The following is a 24,813-nucleotide window of genomic DNA, read 5'->3' as shown; positions in this document are numbered from 1 at the left end:
CATGAGCCTGGTAGGGGAAAAAAGCCTTCTTCTGTGCAAGACAGCTGGCGTGGCTTGATAAGGCTGTTGCCAGCAGCTGTCCCAGCTGTTGAGAATGTGCCTCTTCCGGGAGACTGTCGCCACTCTCTATTGATTTTTGCGGTGCGTCCTGACCTCAGGGCTGGCTTGTCCAAAGTCCCTGCTGCAAAGGAAAAAAAAGCATTCGCTAGACCAGTGTGATAATTATGCCACTACAGAGTTTAAGATTACTTGTTATCTCCAGCAGACTATGTAAATAATGCAAGCACCTATCCCTTTTCGAATAGTGCTCAAATAACTTCAATTTTTTTGCTTTACTAAGGAGTAGTAAAGGGATTTTTTTATGCAGGATCACAGAGTCCTTACGATACCTGGATGGGCATTTGTGGTTGGCCACATCCATATCGTCCAATCACTTTCCTTTTGCTGAGTGTTCTGTCAACATTAGCAAGGTGTGAAAAGTGGCTACAGAAATCTGCACAATATCCTAAAAAGTTGTTAAGTTGATCCACTTCTACTTTCCAATAACAGTGTTCTGGCGTTATTTTGAGGGATTTAATATTTACTCAGTAACCAAAGTGCAAACTTTCCTAGCCACATCAATATGAAAGACAATTTAATTTAAAACTTGAAACACTGGCATTGCGTCCGTAGGTTTATAAAACAGAATGCAGGTTTTAATGTTATATTTTTTATCTATACCCATTAGTGTATTTGAGCATGATTGTTTTTTTTATATAAAAAATACGTTAAGAAACGTGCTGAATCTCTGAAAAGTTTGAAGTAAAAAGACTAACAAGATGTATTATCTTTTCTAATTTATTTATCGGCTAGATTTTGTTGTTTCAGTTCCTTGAACACTCTTTATAACCTATAATATCGACTTAGTTGTCACTGTTACTCACTACAAAGTAGTAAATCTGAACACATCCCAAGCTTCGATAGAAAGTCAGCTGTCACACATATTTTCACTATCTGCAAGCTTATAGCATTCTGCTACTAAGCTTAGGATGTAAATGTAATGAAGCAACTACAACACTGTGTCTTTAGAAAAGCTCAGAATAAGATGACTTCGATTTTCAGTGATATTTTTTTGTAGTACTGCATGACTGGCAATGGAAAAGTATTTACTGGAAAGTTGAACTCGTAAATAATACAAAATGCCAGAAGAGTATAACTGCTACTACTGTCCAGCTTACATCTACATTTACAGACGGAATCTTTCACATGCAACGTGTGCTACAAAGATATTTCACTAACACACACATAAAAAGAACATGAGACACGAACCATAAGTAGCTGCAAAGAGAGCAGTCAGCAAAAATATATTGGGTCCCATGTTCATGGCTGTCCTGTAAAGAAAAAGAGAATTATTTAGAAAGTTTACACACACAAAACACACACACACACAAAAAAAATAAAATATATATATAGGTAGATAGATAGAGTGACAGATATATAGACAAATAGATAGATGGAGATATAGATAGATAAATAGATTTAGAAAGATATAGATAATACATACATATACATACATACATATATACATGCATATACAAAATACATAGATACATACATGGTAAAAAGAGAGAGAATTTCCATTTTACTAGGGAGACTTGTTTCCTTCTGCCTTGAAATTAGTAAGAGTGAACCAAAGATATCAGTGACGTGACAACCGTTCAGGAACTTGTTATTCGCCGGGGAGTGGCTAACGGGCCTGTCTTTGTGCTGGGTAATTTCCTCTCTCCAGCAGGCAGCCTTCCCGCTCTGGTTCTGCCTTTGACTACCTCGCCGTCTGGCTCAGGCTGAGGCAAGTGTCGCGGGAAGGCCTCTTAGATATTCGTCACACACGCAAAAAGAGGGAAAAATAACAGCGCACGCATTCCAGTCAATCAATGTTGTTATATATTTTCATTAACACTCCGGACATAAGTACGAAGACCGGTGATATATTCTAATGAACAGAAAAAAAAGACAGATAAAGAAAATGACGCAGAAAGACTGGCAGGCAAACCGATACACACACAAACAAACATTCAAACAAATAAACAAACATACAGAAAATTACTGAGATTATATAACACAATTACAAGAAAAAAACTTTATCACATGAAAAGTCCCGTAAAATATGATTTTATCAGTGTGGAATTTCGACTTTATAATAAACATCTCTACGTGAATAAGGATACAATTAAGAATACGGGCATGACAAAATAGAGCCATGGCGCCTCGCACTAACACGCATCTCAGGATCAAACAAATATGCTATCTCTCGAGAACGTCATCATCCCCTCCCCTCCTCCCTTCTCCAGCCATCGACCAGACAGACGCCGTCACCCACACACAACTCCAAGGCTCATTACCATAATTTGTTAACATTCCAGGAGCTCCCGGGACTGAGCGGCGTAAACAGGAACGGCCCAAACACCCCTTAGGCCCCAAGACTGGCGCGGGAGAAGGGGAACAAGGAGAAGGGAAAAGCAGTGATGAAGGACGCTGAGAATCCTTTTTATATAGAGCCTCACGCGAAGCAGAAAAGACCAAGTTATAATCTAAAAGGCTTTCTGAAGTGCCCGTCAAGGTGGGTCGGTCACTGTGTTGCGTTGGGAAAAAGTTGTGAAGAAGGACACTGAGAATCCATTATTATACAGCATCACTCAAAGTAGAAAAAACGAAGGTAGAATTTAAAGGCCTTTCTAGAGTCTCCGTCAAGGTGGGTCGGTCAAGGTGTTGCTTTGGGAAAACTAGTAGTCAAGGACGCTAATAATCTATTACTATAAAATATCACGCAAAGCAGAAAAGACCAAGTTAGAATTTAAAAGCCTTTCTGTGGTGTCCGTCAAGGTAGGTCGGTCAGGGTGTTGCGTTGCCCCGCCACGGCGTTGCTTCAGCGGGTATTGTTGTTTCTGGTGACGACGTCGCGCCAGGCTCAGTGTGTGATGCGAGACAATGGTGTCCTGGAAAAGCGACAAGCAATCTCTTCGTCCAGCGGTGTTATTAGTGCAAAACTTATGGCGTCCGCTGGATGATATCTTGCTTCTCTCTCTCTCTCTCTCTCTCTCTCTCTCTCTCTCTCTCTCTCTCTCTCTCTCTCTCTCTCTCTCTCTCTCTCTCTCTCTCTCTCTCTCTCTCTCTCTCTCTCTCTCTCTCTCTCTCTCTCTCTCTCTCTCTCTCTCTCTCTCTCACACACACACACACACACACACACACACACACACACACACACACACACACGTATACTGAACCCCTGAATACTTACATAGTGGCACGTTCATGCATTCTGCTTTCGTTTCTTTGCTACAGATAGATAGATAGATGGATAGATAGATAGATAGATAGACAGATAGATAGATAGATTGATTGATTGATAGATAGATACCAAGATGGGTAGGTAGGTAAACATATAGATAGAGAGAGAGAGAGAGAGAGAGAGAGAGCGAGAGCGTGGGAGAGAGAATCAGCTGGACATGACAGGCAGACGGGCATCAAAATAGACAGGAGAGAAAATGAATTTTTCGTACTTTAACAAGAATAAATAATCTAACCCTTGCCTCCCACGGTTCCTTAACTAGAATTAATCGCCCGAAGGTTCCTGACACGTGACGTCGAACCCTCATACTCATCACGTCGCAGAGCGCTGGGTCATTTGAGTAGGGTATCCTGCTGACCTTGTAAGGACCCTCGCGCAGTCGGTCCCTGGCACGAGAAAAGGAGTGGCAGGAGGGAGGGAAGGGAGGCGACGGTGTGTCAGTGTATACAGTTAAGCCGAAGTCACCGGTCGGACGGATGTAAACTAACGGGCGACAACAATAATCAAGTACTAGCACTGGACACACTCGCGGCTCCCTTGGCTGCTGATAGACGGGCTGGGGTGGGGCGGGGAGTGATCAGTGGTGTATTAGCATGCTGTTGAAAGCGCTCCGCAAGCAAAGCAATCTTCTTCCTATTGGGAGACCACACATTGTCAGGGATGACTTGTATTCTCTTAACTGGGAGTGATTCTTTCCTCAGCTCAATACTTATTACAGAAAGATATTAAAAAAGGAAGAGGATAAAGTTACTGAAATGCACTCAAGAATAAAAGTGTTTATTACTGACATTGGTATAGAAAACACAGCCTCCGAAATGTTCACTGGTCTCGAGGTGATGTTGGTTTATATATCATTGTCAACCCAACTCATGTTGCTCGAGACTCGGACAACCCAAGTGAGAGTCCGGGTGCAACAGGGGCGTGTACAGGTTCAACATAAGCACGAAGGTGTAGCAATCTGACACCTGCATGGGGAGGAAGAAATTCCGGTCACTGTACGAGCGCTCCGATAAGGCGAGGCAAGGCTGTGTCAAAGACCTTCAGATCATGTGTGTGTGTGTGTGTGTGTGTGTGTGTGTGTGTGTGTGTGTGTGTGTGTGTGTGTGTGTGTGTGTGTGTGTGTGAGTGTGCTGTTTAGAGTCGTGTCTATGGGCTGGAAGAGATGTGAGGGCTGGTGTTTGGACACAGTTACAGGGCTACGGACGTCTGCACGTGGTGGTAACGGAGGTAAGGAAATAGGGAGGGGCAGGTGAGGGTGCGCGAGTGCATGTCTGTGCAAGGGATGCCGCCGAGAAGTCGCCCTAACGGAGGATGGGCGGCACTGCTAACACACGCTACGGTGAGGATAAGGAATACCATTATCTTTACCTCACTCGAACAAGTAAAATTAACGTCTCAACATCATCAGAAGCGGTCTAGATCGCTGGAACCTGAGAACACACCTGAAACTGACTATAAATAATATGAAAAGGCAAATTAGTACGAGCTTCGTAGTTGTAACTAATTTTACATTGCGCAACTATGAGCACAGTTTTTCTAAACTGTCACAATATTTCCTGAAACAGTACAAATCATTGTGCATTGTAAAGGAAAAACCGCGATTTACGTGAAACTGATTTCAGAGACGATTTAAATATTTTGCCAAACAATTTCATTTACCAAACTAGCGTACGTCTTCCACAAAGTAGCGCCCTTCGAGGTGCAGGATGTGAGTCACACGTAGACACAACACCCACAGACTCCTCCGGTTAGGTCAGTCTCATGTAACCATTTTGGCGGCACCGCTCGGTGGGGGGCGGCTAGGGAACTGTTTCCTGCTCCTCCTCCGGCAGCCTTTCTGGGTCAAAAAAGAAGACTTGGAGAAGGGGTTTGCGGTTGCGGGTCTGATTCTTCTTAATATATAAAAAAAAGTGGTCAAACAGGTTCCAAATTGGGTGAGACCAAGGATACCATGTTATTTTATCAAGGAAACAACCAACTGCTCTGAAGGCTTGTGCATTTAAAACAACTTGGGCAAAACACAGTGTATAGCAGCAAATTTAATAGTATGAACTTGAACCACAAACCAATAAAGAAACCACATTTATCTTGTTCTCTTTTTTATTTTTTCAAGCTTATAAATTTAGGAGGAGAATGTGGTATTTTTTTCTTTTTCTCGGCACTTGGTTTGCATGCCTTTGATGCAAGTAAATTAAGTCTGTTAAAAGAGGTTGAGGCACTGGCTGTCGCCACAAATCCTGGTGCCGGGGAGAAGGCGGGTAATGGAGGCGATAAACTTGCGGGACGCGGCCGTGCAGTGGGCGGAGTCGAGGCGGAATGACCCGGAAAAGATTCTTGCCCGGCGGCCCACTTGGTGCTATCTTCCTCTTGAGTCAGTGTTAGCGGTTTGCATACACTCTTGTTACTCATGATCTCAATGCGTCTGATGTGAATAGCTTTACATTCTTGTATTTCAAGTTTACTTCTTAATCAAGATCCATACATCTATTGATATGAAGTGCTTCCATTAAAAAAAAAAAAAAAGCTCAGCAAGTTGAGTCATAAAACTAATTGGACGACCAATTGGCAACACGACCGAGTAAAAAGAAATATCGTTGGGTTGCCAAACAGAAGTCATTGTACAGTCGGACATTTGTGTAACTTTTTAGTTTGAATATTAAATTTTGTTGGTGACCTCGCTTAGACAATGTTAATCAGTTTATCTTATTGTCATCCTATCTGTTTTTTAACATCTCAGAAACAAATGTGACAAAATTTCTGAATACTAGGACAAGCAAGCCAATCCCACACACCTCGGCAGTTGGCTTAGTACAGACTGTTGAGGATGCACCGATGATCCGGAAATATTAGTCTTGACATTCACACTAATGAACCTCGTATAACTGAGCCAAATTTTTTGGTGTGTAGGATTAATGATCACTAAGTGCAAACATGATACCGATGACAATCTAAATCGCTGGGGCAATCCAGTTGTGTCCATTAGTTTTGACAGCCTGGAGTTCAAGCTTTGCGGCGGGACAGACTAAAGAGCTCCGCCTGGCCGCGGCCTTCCCTGATCCTCTCAGTGATCCGTCTTGCGTCTGCCGCGCGGCATCACGAACCATTCATTAGCGGGAATGATACTCACAACTATCTTGTTTCTTTAAGATTCTTTTTTGTATTTTAAATTGAACGATGGTTAAAAGGATAAGATAGTTTCAGTGTAAATCTATCTATCTATCTATCTATCTATCTATCCGCCGCTCCTCCGGATGTTGCAGCACCGTCGCGGTTCCCTTCGCCACCTGATCTCGTTACTACGCAGTTTTTACCGCAGCCGCCTTCATTTTTATCCTCGGACTTGAAACTCAATCGACCGCCCACAGCAATGAAAAATAACTTGGGCATCGGGTATCTTGAGGACAATGACCCTCGCCGCGGCCAGAGTTGGGAGGAGGATGTACCGGCTTGTTTTATTTTTATCGTTTTCCGTCTCTGGCATCACTCGGATCACCAGGTGTGCGGTGCGTCGCGTGTCAGGTGCAAACCAACCGCCACCTCAAGTATGTGTACGCAACTGAGCCAAGGTCAATGAGACTTTGGTTAATCCTAAAAATAAAAAATAAATATCAAGAGATCTTTGTTCGCTCGGCATCTCGGAAAAAAAAAACTACACAATCTAGTTTTGTGATACGCTTTAACATTTCTGACAATACTATCAACGCTAACATTTCCAGCAGATCACTCAAATCAATATGACGTTTTATTGAAGTCTGTGTTTGTCCGCTGAGTGTAAGTAAAAAAAAAAAAAAAATATATATGAACGAGGTGTGTCACTGTCAGCTACTCTAGGTATCACCACACAGTGCTGCTTTGTTGTGACTCAAGTGGACTATCTGCCACGCAAGAACACACACACACACACACACACACACACACACACACACACATACACACACACATGAAGAACACAAACAAACAAACTAACATCAAGGTTGCCTGGAGGGTGTCGGTTTGGGTGCCCAGCTGACTCAGACCAGCTCAGGCAACGGCTTTTATAGTCGGCAGAGGTGAATGAATTAACGACCGAATGTAAATTGGCTTTTCAACTTTCTTACTGCTCATGAGAACACATTTAAAAATGAAACTGTCGGTGTCCACCCAACACAATAAGTTTACGTGTAACATAAGAAGTATTTATGTATATTTTGCGGTCATTCGTCTCTTTTTTTGTTCCCTTACGTTATACCATCGTGCGTCATTAAAAAAAAAATCACTGCTATGATTATTTTGTTTTTATATATATATATATATATATATATATATATATATATATATATATATATATATATATATATATATATATATATATATATATATATATATATATATATATATATATATATATATATATATATATATATATATATATATATATATATATATATATATATATATGTAAGCAGCCTAGAGTTCCTGAGCGACAACAAACAAAAGCATCGCCACACAAAGCTCTCCAGTCCTCCCTCTAGTTAATACGAACAATGGAAGGAAAATTTGCCAGCTCAACACCCAGCACGCAGCGTGGACCCTTCCCGTTAGGTGCGTGGGGCAGGCACTCGATCGCTCTCTATTATTATGTTCACATTTTCTGTGAGAGGGCGATGGCTCGGCTGAAGGCAGTTTTAAACCAGCCAAAAGTCTGGACAGAAGAGGCCGTCAGGTGAGATATGAGAAAATTATGAGTAGCCGCATGAAATAATATGTTTTGAGCGCAATTGTCAACGATAACGTAAGTCCTGAGTGAAATTAGAGTAAACTTTTATTTATCTTTATCAGAGTCGATTAAAGGACTGTATCTTGCAAGGCTGTTACTACACGTGTTCTGATGAGCGGGCCAAATATCCCTCACTTCCTCACGTTCACCTCCGTCTCCTCCTCGCCTCCTCCTCATCATTCCCGAGGAGCTGGGGCGTGAACCATCAATATCAATGTTGAGCGTCAGCGAGCTGTGAACAAACTCATGGACTTCGATGACAAACAGCAATGATACCTCAGCCGTAAAGGTGAGGAGCATTCTAGAGAAGAGCGCATACAAAGCTCACACCAATATTGTTAAATGAACGCTAATACTGTAATAATGCATAAATTTAAAACCCACAGGTGAAGAGAATATAAAGAAAAAGGCTACGGTGAGCTCCCCTTACCCTCATATCCAAAGTTCACACCAGATTATTTAAATGAACGCTATTAACGTAATCAATAATACATAGATATAAAACCCCACCGCTGAAGAGAATATAAAGGAAAAGCCTACACTACACTCCCCTCCTCACCTCCAACTGACATTTTTTCTCACTCCATACAATATCTGATGGCGGCCACAACATACTAATGAAATGGTTCTAGTCAAACAGTCTCGCCACTTGATCGGTCAAATCTAGCCATTAACACAACGGCAGGTCCTCTTTCTTAGGCCGAGCGGGGCGGCCATCCATCGCCACGCCCCACGCCGTCTCCAATTGTCAATAGAACGTGACGCCGCCCACGACTTTCCTCCCTTCTTTTCTCCTCTCCTTTTCTCCTCTTCATGTGTGCCGTTCAGAAGACAGAGAGAGGAGAATGAAAAAAAATAAAGGAATGAGGATGGGGAGGTAAGGAACGAGGGAAAAGGTTGAACGAAGCGAGAGGTGAGGCGGCGGGAGGGGTGAGGGACCGGGGACAGCTGCCCATTTACGTCCGCAGCCATCAGGAGGAGCTCGTCTTTCACGGCCGACACGCCAAGTCGTCCCCCATCCATCATCATAATATCCAGGTCCACCCCCACACCTTCCCTGGTCCCTGATGTCACCCAGTCAGGTAGACTCCAGAACAGGAAAAAAAAATGTTGGATACGGCTATGTACTCGGCTAATGGCATCACAATGTGTCATTTTTCGACTAAATTTTCAGTTATCATCATTCCACTAAAGCATCTGATTGCTCAGTACCGTTTCTTAATGGCAGACTGAAACTGTACACCTAGGTATGTTAAGTGCAGGATTTTTTTTTAAGATCCAACGGCACCGTCCCGGCCACTCGGCCATTAGGTCAGTAATAAGGCCTGGAAGCTGCATGCAGATGAACGCTATCTAGCCACGCACGCTGCATCCTATTAGCATTGTTCTCCACGACGCTCACTCCGCCTGTATACTTAACAAAGTCGGTGGCAACTGCGCCACCCGTGCCCCATCTGGCCCCCGAGGGTGAGACCCCAGGTGAGTGTCCGTATTTCCTGCAACTTCTCCCGCCACTCTTAGCGCACACCTGAAAAGCCTCACGCAAGCCTCTTCCTCCTTAGACGGAGTCTCCGACCTCCTGTTGCAGCTGCCTCCCTTGTGCTTTCATCTAACTCTCTGATCATGCCTCCTCCGCCTCCATCACGTCTCTCTAAGGGCCCATGCACTCCAGCACGTCTAATTCACTGCACGTCACTTCAACTCTCCCCCCGCCTCACCGTTAGCCCGCACGCCAACTTGGGCGTTGGATACTTTCCTTTGCCAACAACAGATCAGCCTAATCTTTATCGCAATCACGCTCATAAACTTAAAACTCCTACTTTAATATCAAAAGTGATGCCAAAATAAAAGCTTAGGCAGCTCAGAGGAGTCGCCGGCTTTCCTATCCTGATGCAACTTGCCAGCGCCATACGGGATAACAATCCATTATTAAAACGGTACATGGTTGGAGAAAAAGATTAAGTATTACTACCTACAAACCAGCCATGCCTGGCGGCCAACAACACCCATCGTCTGCATACCGGGGTAATCACACCAGACCAGCCTCCCCGACCGACGCCACTGCGCCGGGCGGAACGAAGCGAAGCAGAAAGGAATGGTCGGGTCTCCCCAGCCCTTTTCTGCTCTCCCTCGGTATGGGGTGCCCCTCTCTGGGTGGCAGAGGGACACCTGAGACTCTTATCAGTGCATCGACGGTGAGAATAGGGACAAGGCGGGTGTTGTGACAGCGTTTCGTGTATTCTCTCTCTCTCTCTCTCTCTCTCTCTCTCTCTCTCTCTCTCTCTCTCTCTCTCTCTCTCTCTCTCTCTCTCTCTCTCTCTCTCTCTCTCTCTCTCTCTCTCTCTCTCTCTCTCTCTCTCTCTCTCTCTCTCTCTCTCTCTCTGTCTCATATATACGAAAACAATTCTGCCTTTCCCTTCAAAGAAATTTAAGAACAAAACAACAAAAAGAGGAAAGAAAAATATGCAGTGAAAAAGTTGAAATGTCCCCGAATGACTGCCTGTTTGGGGGCTGCACTACGAGACTGTCTCGTCTCAATCCTTTATGAGAACATTTGCATAAGGATGTCGCGAAAAATCGTAGGACCTGCGTGACCTCCTTAGAGAGAACTGACCCTCGACCTAACGGGCAGGGGGCCTCCCGCGGGCGGCTCGATTCTCATAACATATGTTCTGCCGACAAGGGAAAGCCGGGGTCACAGTACGTACGAGAAGTGCACTGCAGCCGGGGAGGAGCTGGCCTGTCACCGGCGCCTGTGTTCCTCTGTTGCCGCTGGTGCTTGTGGGAAATCTTTCATCTATTCTTTGCAGTGTAAACAAATGGATTAAGATAAATCTATGTTCTTGTCCATTTTTTTCTTCATCATTTGCCTTTATTATTACTTTACTTTATATATTACTTGGGCCGGGATATGCGTGCAGCACAGAGCGGGGCATCTGTGCTGGGAGGATACATGCAGCAATACTCTTTGTTATTGCTTCATATATTCCTCGGGTAAGGTTATGCATGGTATACCAGTATAATACCACGCAGGCCTCCGTGCTGAAAATGGAAGATAAAATATTTACTTTGGTGTAGTATTTACTGTTGTGCATTCCTCAGATTCCCGTCTTCGCGAACGTGCTTCTCCTGACACAGAGGCCCTCCACGAAGGCTGCAGCTAATGGGAAGTCCGTGGGCAGCGGCAATTAACCTGTCTGACTATGGGCAAGATTTATGCGCCGCGGCAACGAATATTAGGAGCGCTGAGACGGCCTTACCTCCCCTACTCTTGTTTACTTTGGCGCCTTGAGGGTCAGCGAGGGAAATAAGCTTCAATGTGATGCAGTATTAAGAAAGAAATGTTAGTGAAAAGTATTACAATGCATACTATATACATTTCTTTATTAATATTTTAGGTAATAAGAGAACTCTTGGATGTTACATATTGAAAAATACAAGATTAAGAAAAGGTTGAAAATGCAGAGTATAACAATATATAGGTGTTCTAACCATATACTTGTGTATTTATAAAAAATAAATTGAGCTGCATCTTTTATATCTAGGTAAAAGAGATTCGAATAAAAACACATATCATACCCTAAACAAACATATCATATAACCAAGAAAACACACTAGTCTCTCGTGAACCTCAACATCGGCCCGTCACTGACACGCCTGATCAGCGGCCGCCCCTCCACTCAAGAGCACCCAACACACACGTGCAGAGATGTAATCAAGCTATGCCGTGAGACCCTCCGCGGCCCTCGAAAATGTTAATGACCGCCAAAAAGGTCCTTCCGATGTGATCACAGCGACAAGGCAATGTTAGCCCGGTCAACACGCGAGGGGCTTGTACACACACAACCTTGCTCTACCCGGGGATGGGAGTGAAGGGGGGAGAGGAGGGGGAGGGGAGGGAGCAGGTGTATGATACAAACTCGAACTACAAAAAGTCCTGCTTGCGAAAGACAAACGAAAACAAAATTACACTTTCTTTCTCTCCTATGAAAATGTTGGTGGGGAATAATGTAAATATATACAAATAAAAGTTAACCTCTTACTTGAGGTACTTCCATTAAAAGGAGTTAATAACGCGAGAGTAGACCCCAGGGGGCCTGTCACAAGGGCTGAAGGGTGCCAGCGGGATACAAGAAGGATTGGTGACCAAGAAGGAAAGAAGGGTGGGCGAGAAAGAAGTAAGGAAGGAGGGAGGAAGGTAAGGAGGGGAATGCAAGAGAGATTAGTGACCAGGAATGAAAGGAGTGTTAGAGAGAGAACAGTGAGGAGGGAGGGTGGGATGGAGGGGAGTGCAAGAAGGATTCGTCGTCAGTAAGGGAAGGAGGGTTGGTAATTTTTCTTCTGGGTAATTTAATTTCTTAATCTAATGGCCAGGAAAGGAGTGAGGAAGAGAGAAAACTAAAGAGAGAGGGAGGAAAAGGAGGGGGATGCATGAGGAAAAGAGGGTGGCAGAAAGAACAGTAAAGAGGGAGAGACCAAAGAAAGGAGGAGAATGCGAGAGAGATTAGTGACCAGGAAGGAAAGGAGTGTGAGAGAGAGAACAGTGAGGAGGGAGGGTGGGATGGAGGGGAGTGCAAGAAGGATTGGTAGTCAGTAAGGAAAGGAGGGTTGGTAAGAGAGAATTAAAGAAGAAAGGAGGAAAGGAATGAGGAAGAGTGGATAAAAAGGATAAAGTGGGAAGAGGGGGAGAGAGAGAAAGAGCCAGGAGCAGCGAGAGGGGGAGATGCTGTAAAAAAAAGAAAAGAAAAGCGAGAAACAAGACAGGCATGACGTTGGTGGTGCAAAGGGACCTATATGAGATGAAATGAGCGATCCAAAGCTTATGAAGAAAAAAGTAAACGCACAATCAGAAGAAGCTGATCACGCGACGAACCAAAAGAGGCGAGTCCTTATTTAATGTGCTATAAAAGGAATATAAAAGACTGAAATGAGATGACATGATACTCTGAGATAACATCATGATCCTGTAAGAAAACCCGCTGCACTAAACGATTGAGGGTCATTTTACTCAACAGGAGACAGGGGGGGGGGGGGGGGGTTAAGATATCAGTCAGCAAGGAAAATTCCAAAATGATTATATACTTTCAAAATGTTTCGCACACTTTAACACGCTTCTGTACATGGTGAGCTTTCATTAAAATCAACCATTACGGAGATCTTCAAGTGCAGTATATTGAATGCGATACTCACGGCTTTATTGGTTTCTTGAAAAATCTCGTTGAAGTTATCAGCTGAACCTAATCAGCGACCTAACAGAGCATGGCCACCAGTAGACCTGTCAGTCCCTCCTTCCTCTCCTCCCTTCGCCTCTATAGCAACCCCGGTGGTGTCACGTGACATTACGCAACCAAGTAAAGGCCCCGAGAGGAGAATAGTGACCTCCCCCAAGCTACAAGAAAACAACCCCATCTCAGGACTGGCCGACGGAGGTGAGAGGGACGATTATGAGCTGTACTGTCCGGCGGCGTGGGTCTTACGAGACTTTAAGTACCTCCCAGAACACTTCTTTTGCTCCTCCCCATTGAAGCTGTATGATACGGCGTGGTAATAAGTCATTCGTATTAGTATTCATTGAGTCATTACCCGCAACTAATGTGTATGTAGGAAGGATGTCAGAGTATTCATAAGTAGACGTTTATGGTGGCTGAACTCCTTATATTTATGCACAAACATCCCCCGACGGAATAACACCTCGGACTTTCAGGACTTACGAATACAAATACATTATTTTTTTTTCTAATTAACGAGTTGCGGCCAGTAACCTTGTGCGGGGGTGCGCCTACACTATGCACAACGTCCTTTTCTGCCCCCCCCCATCCCCTCCCTTCCCCACACGCTGGTCCTCTTTACCATGGTCCTCCCCTTCCCCCCCTTGAGCCATCGCCCCGCCCATAAACTTGCCCATTCCTAACTCGCCTCTTCCCGTTACACTCTTAATGTAAACAGTTGCGCAATTAGTTACCTTCCACGGATGCGCATGTGACACAAATACCAATATAAGTGGCGATTCAAGTCGCGCAAGAGTTAAAGAAAAGAATATATGTTGTAATGTGGTAAGAAATAGACATAGGTTATTGTTCTATGTTTTCTGGACGTCATAGAAATCCCCTCGGCACCTTAACCCCTGCAGAGGATCCCCGTCGTGGGTGTGATGAGCAGACAAACGGGTTCCTATCTTCCCCCTCTCTCCCCCCCACCCCCCTCCACACGTTGCTGTTGCACCCTGACCCACCTCGCCGCCTACAAAATCCGGGAGTAAACGCGGTGCTCGGCCCTCGTCTCGCTCTCTCCTCACACCGCCAAGTGCTCATAGCATCATCTTGTCCGAGGCGGCTGACATCACTATGCTGGTCTTTTAAGACTTCCTACGCCTGGCTGCAGTGGAGGCACACAGTGAACGTTAAGAGGCCGTTGACTCGTGTGTGTGTGTGTGTGTGTGTGTGTGTGTGTGTGTGTGTGTGTGTAAATGTGTGTGTGTGTGTGTGTGTGTGTGTGTGTGTGTGTGTGTGTGTGTGTGTGTGTGTGTGTGTGCACGCGCGCGCGCCCGCGTGTGTGTTCTCGCGTGAGTATTATTCATCAATTTATTAATTTTTTTCTTTCTTTACAACAATTATGTAATCAGCCAACGCATCACTTCAGGAATCAAGTAAGTTGCAATAAAAACAAATTGCATTAGGCTTGCCTGTCTTCAGACACGCAAAGGTTGAACCGGAGAAAGAAGAAGAAAGAAAGAAGAATTTACACCTCAATTCATCATTTTGAAGAAAAGAAAATGATAACCACGGCGCTGAAGGTGTAACTGTGAGGCAATGACAGTGAGGAAGACACGGGATGGTGGACTGTGTACGGACTCTTCTTCTTTTTTAATAATACCGCCAAACACGTCCAGCACAGGAGGCAGAATACAGTTACAGCAAATTATTTACGCCAGGCACCTGTTGAGGCTGAGCAGCACCGGAGACGAGGCGAGTTCCCGCGTGTTATGGCCGGGTGACGGCAGACCGAGAGGCCGTAAATAGATTAAAGAGGCGTGACGTTATTTTCATTCCACCGAAACTCAAGTCGTACAGTGAAGGATTCGACACACTGAAAAAATAAGAGCGATAGAGTTTGCAGTTACATCTATTATTTTTTTCTCTCTGGCGGTAACTCCATCACGTCTTTTAGTAAATTCGTAGATGCCATCCTTTCTTTTTTTTTGTCTCTGAATTGAGTTGTCTCACGCGTTCTACTATTTTCGCAGAGTAGGAGGAAACTGCCGGGTCTCCCTCGACTAACACGAAGCGAATATATTTTTCTTCACACGAGAGACGTGAAACCCCCCGCCACAAGAAGAGGACGCCGCCGTGACTGGTCGTGAGTGAAGGAGTGGATCGAGACGCCGCCGCCTTCCTCCTCCGCCCCCTGCGACGAGTCCACCACCAACACTCGCCTTACTCTGAACAATAGCTGAAGAGCCTTAGTCATCGTTGCCAAATAAGCTTCCTCCTCTTCTTTCTTCCCCGTTGAGTCACGAATAAAGACAGAGGAAGCCGCTGTTCAACCAATAGTATTATTTCTCAAAACTAACCGACATCTTATCTAACAAAAAAAAAAGTAATAGCTTAGTAAGTCTGCAGAAGAGGAAGTCGCTGATAACAGAATAAGCCACCGGAAGGAAGCAATGCCTTCATGCTTCTCCCCTCACGCCCCCGCCCCCAGCCCCCACCCTGGACCGGCATGGGGACGAGGTGAGTGGACTGCTGAGGCTCTGTGCACTGATTATGATGTGCTGCAGAACAACAGACAGACGCCATGTATTTTTTAAGTGATATATGTTTGATTCGTGTCGGTCCGTCCCTCGCTCTGGGACTCACCGAAGACAACTTTTCGCACGCCGTGTCTTCGCTGAGTTGAGTTCCCGGAGGAGTCCTGTAATGCCGCGCCCCCCGAGGCTCCCCGACGGTGTGTACGTACGTGCCTCGCTCCTCACTCCCACTCTTAATGGCCCCAATTGCGGCCCAGGTAATGACCCTTGCATCCCGCTGGCTTATTCCTGCCAGACTCACAGTTTTTTGTGTGTCAGCACTTCATTATTGCCACGATCTACTACTGATCATCAGGTTACGCTTCTTTCCTTCACGTAATCTAATACTTTGAGAAAATATATATTATTTATGGTATGAATGAATAGAGATACTTATACCTGACAGTTCTTCCATTAGTTAGTTGGACATTTTTTTTTATAAATGTTTGTTTCCACAATAAAGGAAACATTTCCACAGCTTGTTACTGTTTGCGCTGCTTCGGAATGAAATGATTAGTCATAAAAAACGAACAACCTAACCGTTAGACTTTCCGGTGTCTCTAAGGCGAAGTTATTGGCCGACCAAATATGAAAGCAAAGACGTGCCACGCATACATAGTAATTTTAGGCAGAAGCGTTCCCTCGCAGGGTGGGTGGACTCACGAGGGGAAGGACCGTGTGTGCGTGCGAGCGCCAGGACAGGGACCCGACATAACTGACATTGATGGGCCCATTAGGCGGCTCTCCACACGTTCATGCCACACGGAGGGGGATTTCAAGTGACCAGAGGCGACAAAGATTAATGGTGAAAATATTCTAATTACATTTAAACTCGCTGCACAACACATTCCGACAATATTCAATAACTACATGACACAAAGACTTTTCAGTAAATATGACACAAAGACTTTTTAGTAAATATATGATACAAAGACACAAAGACAAAGATTGGGAATGAACACTCCTGACTCTGTTATTTGTCATAGTCCTCCTCGACTCACAGACTCTTGTGAATCTCTTGGACAAGTGTGGAGGAAACTCCCAGACAGGAAATTCCGCTCGGTATATTATTATGATTTGCAGCAGCACACAGACCGAGCAGCAGACTCCTCACACCCGCCGCTTCCTGGCTGGGCGCGGGCTGTGGCGCTGCACCTTAACCACCGCAATGCGTGTTGTTACGTGAGGCTCAGTGATGGCTGCATGTTGACCCGCACCGGTATCGCCTACTCTACAAAGTCTCTACGGGGAGAGACAAGTCACACCAAATACGAAGGTCAGTCCTTGCCAAGCCTTTTTTTTTTTTTTTTGGTCAGACTCGAAGTTTAATGAAGAGTAGTTGTGTAGGGAGCGTTGCAGCGTCTGCATATACGTGCCCACGCAATTAAGGGTTTCATTATGGAACGGTTCTGCGGTGAGGTTGGACATGGGCTTTTATGGCACGAAACATCCTAATTATTTTTCCCTACCGCCAGGTTTATGGGGCCGCGGGAGGCGTGCCTCTCGTGAAATCGTTGGCCTCTGGGTTTTCACTTCATTACAAATAAATTTTTATTCCTCCACAGAATTTCAGGACAAGAGGTGATGTGTCACTTCAGCCAGGAAGAGGAGGCCGTCTAGGACAGCCACGAGGATTCAGAAAATAATTATTTAACTTTCAACCATAATGAAAATACGAAGTCGTGGTGATTTACGAAGCAGCACTCCCTCCGCCTTACCTCCAAGGTTAGGGTCCCATACAAAATAAAGAAATTGCAGACTTCATCCGCAATGGCTGACGAAATTATAAGTCAAGATCGTCAGCAATGGTTGATGAAATTATAAGTCAAGAACGCAGCAAAAAAGTGTGGAAGCTTGTTTTCTTCGCTATTCTCCCTCTAGAGATGTACATAACGGGAGGGATAAGACAGTGCCTCCGCGGCCTGGTGAGCCTCGAGAACAAGGGGGAGTGCGTGGCGCGTCAGGCCGTGTTGTGAGAAGAGTCAGTGCACACACTTCTGGCCGAGAGGGAGGAGGAGCCTGACCGCCACCCAGCCCAACTTACAAACTCACAGAGAGGCATGGGAACGAAAGGAAAAAAGCCGCAAAACAAAAAGACCTGGGGAATGATTTAGGGAAGGTAAGGAAATGGAAGTTCTCAGAAACCCCATTTAAAACAATTATGCGGTTTACACTAAAAACACTTTCGGCTCTGATAACTCACTTAAAGAAAAATAAAGTGAAACGGACCACCGCCCACCAAACAAAAAAACAGGAGGAGGAGGGCGAGTAGGGAAACGAAGAAACGGCATTAGGGAAGGGAAGGGAAGCGGCCGCGTCAGGGAAGGTGTGTGCAGGAATGAGGCGAGAAGAGGCGCAGGAAGTAATTGAGCTAAAGTGGTGCTTCTGCGGCCCGTGACGGATTATGAATGGGTGTGAGGCGGCAGTGACGCGTGGGAATAAAAGGGAAGACGTATAAATCATCTTCCTTCACTTTCCTCCTCCCCTCCACCCCCACAATCACCACCTCACGAGTGTATGTGTTGGGGGTAGAGTGGGGTGGGGAGGGGGTGATGCTTGTCTGTTTGTCTGTTTACCTGTCTGTCTATATGCTTGCTCGTCTGTCTGTATATGTCTGTCTCTGTCTTTGTTTATATGTCTGTCTCTCTCTGTCTTTGTTTATATGTCTGTCTGTCTCTGTCCCTTCCTAGCGCTATTTATCTGTCTGTCAGCCAATCTGTCACACACATATATACAAAACAAACACACACACACACACACACACACACACACACACACAGGAAGTGGTCAAGCTTGTTGTTAATACACATCGTTTCACTTTCTTCCTTTCGCTTCGTCCGCCTCGTGACCGCCGTCCCTGGACATTGTTCGTGTCTTGAGGCCACTTGGGGGACTTTTTCTCATCTTTTGTCGGAATAAAACGAATACCTCGTAAATAGCCTGCTTAATAGACCGTAAACGAGAACCTTTATTACTTTTCACCAGGATCATTAACTTGCCATCCTGAAATATGTTTAATATATACGAAAGACACTTGATTCTTAGGTTACTCGAACTATATATAGCCAGAAACTTTTGGTACATCTTCCTTAATCAATATTCTCCTCAGGTTTAGATATCTTTAGCTATGACGTTACTTACTGGATTAGACACTCAGCTCGACAATGCTATCACAAAGAAAAGCTGTCGTCACTCTACAATAGGCGCATTCGATAATATTTGAGCACTTAAATAAAATAAAATACTGCACACACAAATACACAAAGACAAACATGAATTCCTTACCGTCCTCAAGAGCCCACCTAGAGGACTAACTGTCAGGAAGGAGGCACCGCACGCTCTCGCCTCGGCAAACACACCCCGCTATGACTAATGAGGTGCGTGAATCAGATAAACACGTGCGTGGCTTGGGTGACTAAGCTGCCTGCCTACCTGTCCACCCCCAGCCCGCCTTAGCCTATGAATGCTAAGGGGTGTCGACACAGTTTTGGGTTCTCCCTCCGCAATCTCTCCTTCCTCCCTGAACTCTCCGGCACTGTCTTCTGCTTTTGAGTGTGTTTTTGTCTGTGTTTGTGTTTCTATCAATCTGTCTGTCTGTCTGTCTCCAACTCTATTACTGTATTTGATTCTGTATTTGTATTTTTGTCTGTCTGTCTGTCTGTCTTGTGTCTATCTGTCTCTCTCTCTCTCTCTCTCTCTCTCTCTCTCTCTCTCTCTCTCTCTCTCTCTCTCTCTCTCTCTCTCTCTCTCTCTCTCTCTCTCTCTCTCTCTCTCTCTCTCTCTCTCTCTCTCTCATTATTACTCTTATTATTATACTCCCTCGCCACACGCTTCCCTGCTGTTACCTAAGACACACCCACGCACGCTGACCTCCCGTCCACACCGGCCTCTGCTCCTTATTAGACACAAACCTGACTTCCTCCTCTCCCCCAAACCTGCACCAACCACTCCTTAATTAATTGTCCCTTAGTATCTTATCACTCCTCAGCATCTCACCTGGTGTATATTGAGTTCTCTTTTTCTCCATTAGCTCGTTTTGTCTTTCTCCATTTACCGTTCGACCTCTCCCTATTTTCACTCCTTGATTTCTTTTTCCAGCCACTCTCCTGGACTTCCCCAACGGTGTTAAGGTTCCAACAACACTCTCCCGCCGGTTCGAGACAGCGACTTAGTAAACTGGACTCCTTTTACGGCTTAAAATAATTTTGGGCCACGAAAAGACGAGTTTGTAAATTGAACTCCTCTTTTGGTATTACAATATTCTGAGAACTAGATGGACCGAGGTGAATTTAATGTATATAATCCAAGAAGTCGTTCATATCTGTAACAACAGCCAGCCTCTGAATTACGGGTTACAATATAATGTTTACGAACGCCACTATCATTATCGCAGCTATTGTGCCGCCATCGCCAAGACATTCGAGCAAAAGAAAAGAAAAATGAAAAGAAGAATCATCCACCTCCCAACATCACAATTTCTAACACATTTTCCTCTCTAGGTTTATAGAAAAAAATTTCGAAGTCTTCCCCGGACATAGTTACATTTCCCGGATTGGACATGCACGAAGCACAGACTTCACGCATTAAGGAAAACACCGCGGAGAGTAACAGGCGGCGCTTGAAAAATAATAATATCTTGGACCTACCTTTATGCTGGAGCTCTCCGGCCAGGGTAAAGGAAAGAAGGGAGTCGCTGCGTGCCGGGGTGAACGCTCAGCCGCACCCCCGCCCCCTCCAACGGTGCACGAGGACGAGGAAAGTGATGGTCAGGGTTACGTTCAGGGTCAAGTTTACGCCACTCACCAAGAGGCGCCGCAACCCTGCAAAAAAGGAAATGCCCCGATTATCTCCTGCGTCCGTCTTGTGTTTGGACTTTCATGCCTCTTCCCATCAGCCCCAGGTATGCTTGGGTCTGTATTCCTCTTCCCATCAGTCCCATACATGCTTGAGCCCCTCGTCTTGCCGCTACACTCATATGATAAAACAGACAACAAAGCGTTCGTTAAGTGTTTTAACGTTCATTCCTCTTCTCATTAACCTCGTGCATGTTTTGAGTCCCTCGTCTCGCCGCTACTCTCATATCACTTGACAGATACAACAAAGCGTCATGTATTTACTGTCGACCAACCGAGTCATTTTGGATCATCAACCATCACCGAAATTGGGCCTAAATAACACACGAAGACCCGAGAGTTAGGACTCACGAAGAGAAGGGTTGCAGCCGAGTACTCTGTATACAAACCCACGAACTCTGCACCCACGAAATTTTCACCCACGAACTCTGCACCCAGACCCACGAACTCTGCACCCAGACCCACGAACTCTGCACCCAGACCCACGAACTCTGCACCCAGACCCACGAACTCTGCACCCAGACCCACAAATTCGGCACCCAGACCCACGAACTCTGCACCCAGATCCACGAACTCTGCACCCAAACCCACGAACAGACGGGTGCAACCGAGTACTCTGCACCCAGGCTGAGCGTCGTGCCCAAGCTGCAGCTTACCCGTGGGCGCTGCGTGGCCGACAGGAAGCGTGACCCGGCGGGGAATGCTGACATAAAAAAAAAAAATACCGTACTAAAGGTGGAGCCTTGAATTTGAGTATAAGGACTGCACTATTTTTTTCTCCATATTCGTCCTTTCATGTCCCTCCACACACACAGAGGAGTTGAAAATAGTGAATGTTAGTTCAGATTCATCGCACAGCCGCGGGTTAAAAGATAAATTCGAAGCTCGAGCAAACTTAAAGAGACTTCAACGACGAGAAAAGAAGTTATCCACGTCATGTTCGCGTGCAACAGAAACAAAATCTGTGTTCGATATCACTCAGCCTTGTGAAAAATATAAACCAAGTGAAGATTTTTTTAACAATCTGAAACGGACTTCTCTTTATTAAAAAAACAAATCCTCACTTTCGGTTTTACTTATAATTTGTGTTTAATTCAATACTTCAACGATCAGTTTTTGCATCGCACTAAAAAGCCCCGCGAATAATATCAATGACATCTAAAAAGGAAACTGAACAAAAAGTAAAGCATTTAAACTGTAAGAGAGAATCAAGAATAAAGAAGTTTTGAATATATGTATCAGATGTTCTTTTTTCCAAGTATCCTTCCTCATCGTCAGCATCATAACGAACGCATCGAGTCCTCTGTCGCAACACATCCCAGCGCGGCGCGCGGCACACCGCATGGACACCACCCGCCCATCCTCCGGGAACAGAGTCTTTACCAGCCTGGCCGAGTCTCGCTCCACGCCGGCAGTGAGACGCAGGACGTCTTACCTTGTCGTTGTTGCACCTCCTTCCTCCACCACGTCTCCCGCGACACTGACCTCTCCCCCGCCCGCGCAGCCGTATGGTTCATCACCCCCGCCGCTGTGACGTCACCACGACTCATCGCCAAAGAGTTTCTTGAGTGTCTTGTTAGGGGAGCTTATCGTCACAGCCAGAGCGCCGCGTGAGGGTAACGTATATGATTTGTGGTTATGTTATCAAGTCCTACGTGATACACTTCACATGCAGGTCTTTCCTCCTTTCCTCAGCGTGGAGAGGAATACAGCCTGCGTGAGGAGAACACTGCACGCCGGGTGCAGGATGCCACCCGATGCCGGCACATCAGAGCACTTCATCACGTGACTCCGTTCAGCTTGCCAGACCGATTATCTGCCTTGTAAGTTACGGCGGGGCGGAGATAACATTGATGGTTATATATTGCATTTCCGCTGTGACACGTACAACGGAAACGACATTACGAGATGACATCTCATTTGAAAGAATGGGTTGCATGAATATTGATGATATATAAATTATGCCTCTTTAACAGCTATTATGTTCATGTTCAAGAAGATAACTGAGGGACTCTCTCTCTCTCTCTCTCTCTCTCTCTCTCTCTCTCTCTCTCTCTCTCTCTCTCTCTCTCTCTCTCTCTCTCTCTCTCTCTCTCTCTCTCTCTCTCTCTCTCTCTCTCTGTGTGTGTGTGTGTGTGTGTGTGTGTGTGTGTGTGTGTGTGTGTGTGTGTGTGTGTGTGTGTGTGTGTGTGTGTGTGTGTGTGTGTGTGTGTGTGTGTGTGTGTGTGTGTGTGTGTGTGTGTGTGTGTGTAACCGAAATATGCGTAATATAAGCAAACTTAAGTTTTATAAGACAGTTGTAACCCATCTTTCCCATGGTTAGTATTCCTGTGATACAATAATATTTCCGGCAACACGCCACACTTGCTTAGATATTACACATTTAACGTGTAATTATTTTATGACAATAAATCAATGTTGGTGCACGCAGCCACGCCAGCACCGTGACGGCGCCGCGGCGGACCAGGTGTGCCCGCAGCGGCACCGGCAGCAGCGGCCGGCCACCTGCACCGCCGCCGGGCTGCTGTGTCCCGCGATACGTAAAATTAGATTTATTGTGTATAAATTCTGCCTTTTTTTATATTTATGCAAAGAACCGGAGTGCAACAGCCTTGCGTGTATTATTTACATTATCAAGAAGCATTAAGCTACACGCACACACACACACACACACACACACTCTATATATATATATATATATATATATATATATATATATATATATATATATATATATATATATATATATATATATATATATATGCATGTATTTTAATCTGCCCAATACATAATATGATAATTCCCATTGATAAAGTAACGCTTGACAAACGAGAACCTTCAGTGGCTGCCTGATAGAAAAGAAGAAAAGGCAGCATCAGGGGCTGTAAAATTAATCTCATGATATCACCAACATGTATCAATGTCTGGAATATTAAACCATTCAGAAAATGAATTACTATGCATGTATACACTCTATTCCCTAATTATCTTACACACACACACACACACGCGCGCACACACACACACACACACACACACACACACACACACACATCACACACTTCCCCCCATCCTCCCACTCACGCACATAAGCTACTTTTCCACATCGTTTCCTCCCAAAAGCATCTTCAACATGTTCCTGTCTAAACAAAAGCTCCTCTGCGGGACTCACCTGATACAATCTGACTCAAGGACTTCATTTGCAAGTGAGGAGCGGCAAGCAGGTACTGTTAGGCAAGGCAAGGCATGGAGGAGGCTGGTGGGGGTACGAGGGGAGGGGAGGGAAAGGAAGAGGAAGAAGCTTTGCGGTTAAGGTGTAAAGTAAATTGCTATGGAGGAAGTGAAGAGGAAGGCGGAAGTGAATGGATTTTTTGTCATTATAATTCTTGGATCGCGGAGGTAGAGGCGTTAACAGGGAAGGTGGAATGAAAGAGAAATGGGCGTGACGGGGTGTGAGGCGGGGAAGAGGTGTAAGCATGTAAGTGAGGAGGAGATGTGCGGCGAAGGAGGATAATACAGCAGCAGGTGTATGAGGTGGGTGGGATGGGTGGGGGAAGGGCGGTGAGCAGGATATGTGCGTGAGGGGAAGAAGGAAGCGTTGTAACGTTGAGGTGAAGAGACGGAACACATGGGACGACTTACGATGGCTTACAACTTATGCTAATCGCTTTTGGGACTTTACAAACGTGTCCTGTTGAAATGCAAAGGTGAGCAGTACATTCCGCAACATCATTTTTTTCATATATATTTTCGTTCTATATGAGTGATTCTGCTGTCCATTTATGTAAGAGGAAATTTAAACCACTCCAAGATTGACGTAACAATTGTCAGTGTGAAACAAAATTGATTCAAATTATTAATATTACGAAGGTTATGAATGCAGACCTGAAGTAAGAAATTTAACCGTGCGAGTGACGGAATAAGTCATGGCTGACCTAAGCGAGAAGCCTGTTTTTCGATTTTCTTAAGAGTGTTTTTACTTTGGATCTGCGTGAGGCGCCGCCATCCATCAGGCGAGGCCCTGTACACACACACACACACACACACACACACACACACACACACACACACACACACACACACTGATTAT

The 24,813-nt window shown here is 45.1% G+C and overlaps 1 long non-coding RNA gene across 3 annotated transcripts in view; it reads right to left on the bottom strand.

The window, feature by feature from the left end:
- Window positions 1-4: 4 nt before the first annotated feature.
- The window catches only part of LOC127007102 (uncharacterized), a 79,955-nt gene continuing 55,146 nt past the window's right edge, over window positions 5-24,813 (bottom strand). Inside the window, exons 1-4 of one of the 3 annotated variants that reach the window (XR_007760070.1) lie at window positions 22,159-22,205; window positions 20,517-20,690; window positions 1,309-1,370; window positions 5-181 (exon numbers count right to left, since the gene is read on the bottom strand). This is a non-coding gene — a long non-coding RNA (uncharacterized LOC127007102). The other 2 variants (XR_007760071.1, XR_007760069.1) reach the window with 2 other exon arrangements.

The sequence above is a fragment of the Eriocheir sinensis genome, chromosome 34 (assembly GCF_024679095.1).
Source record: "Eriocheir sinensis breed Jianghai 21 chromosome 34, ASM2467909v1, whole genome shotgun sequence".
NCBI lineage: Eukaryota > Metazoa > Arthropoda > Malacostraca > Decapoda > Varunidae > Eriocheir > Eriocheir sinensis.
Note: the sequence above shows the minus strand (reverse complement) of the source record. Positions and strands in the feature narration are given on the sequence as shown.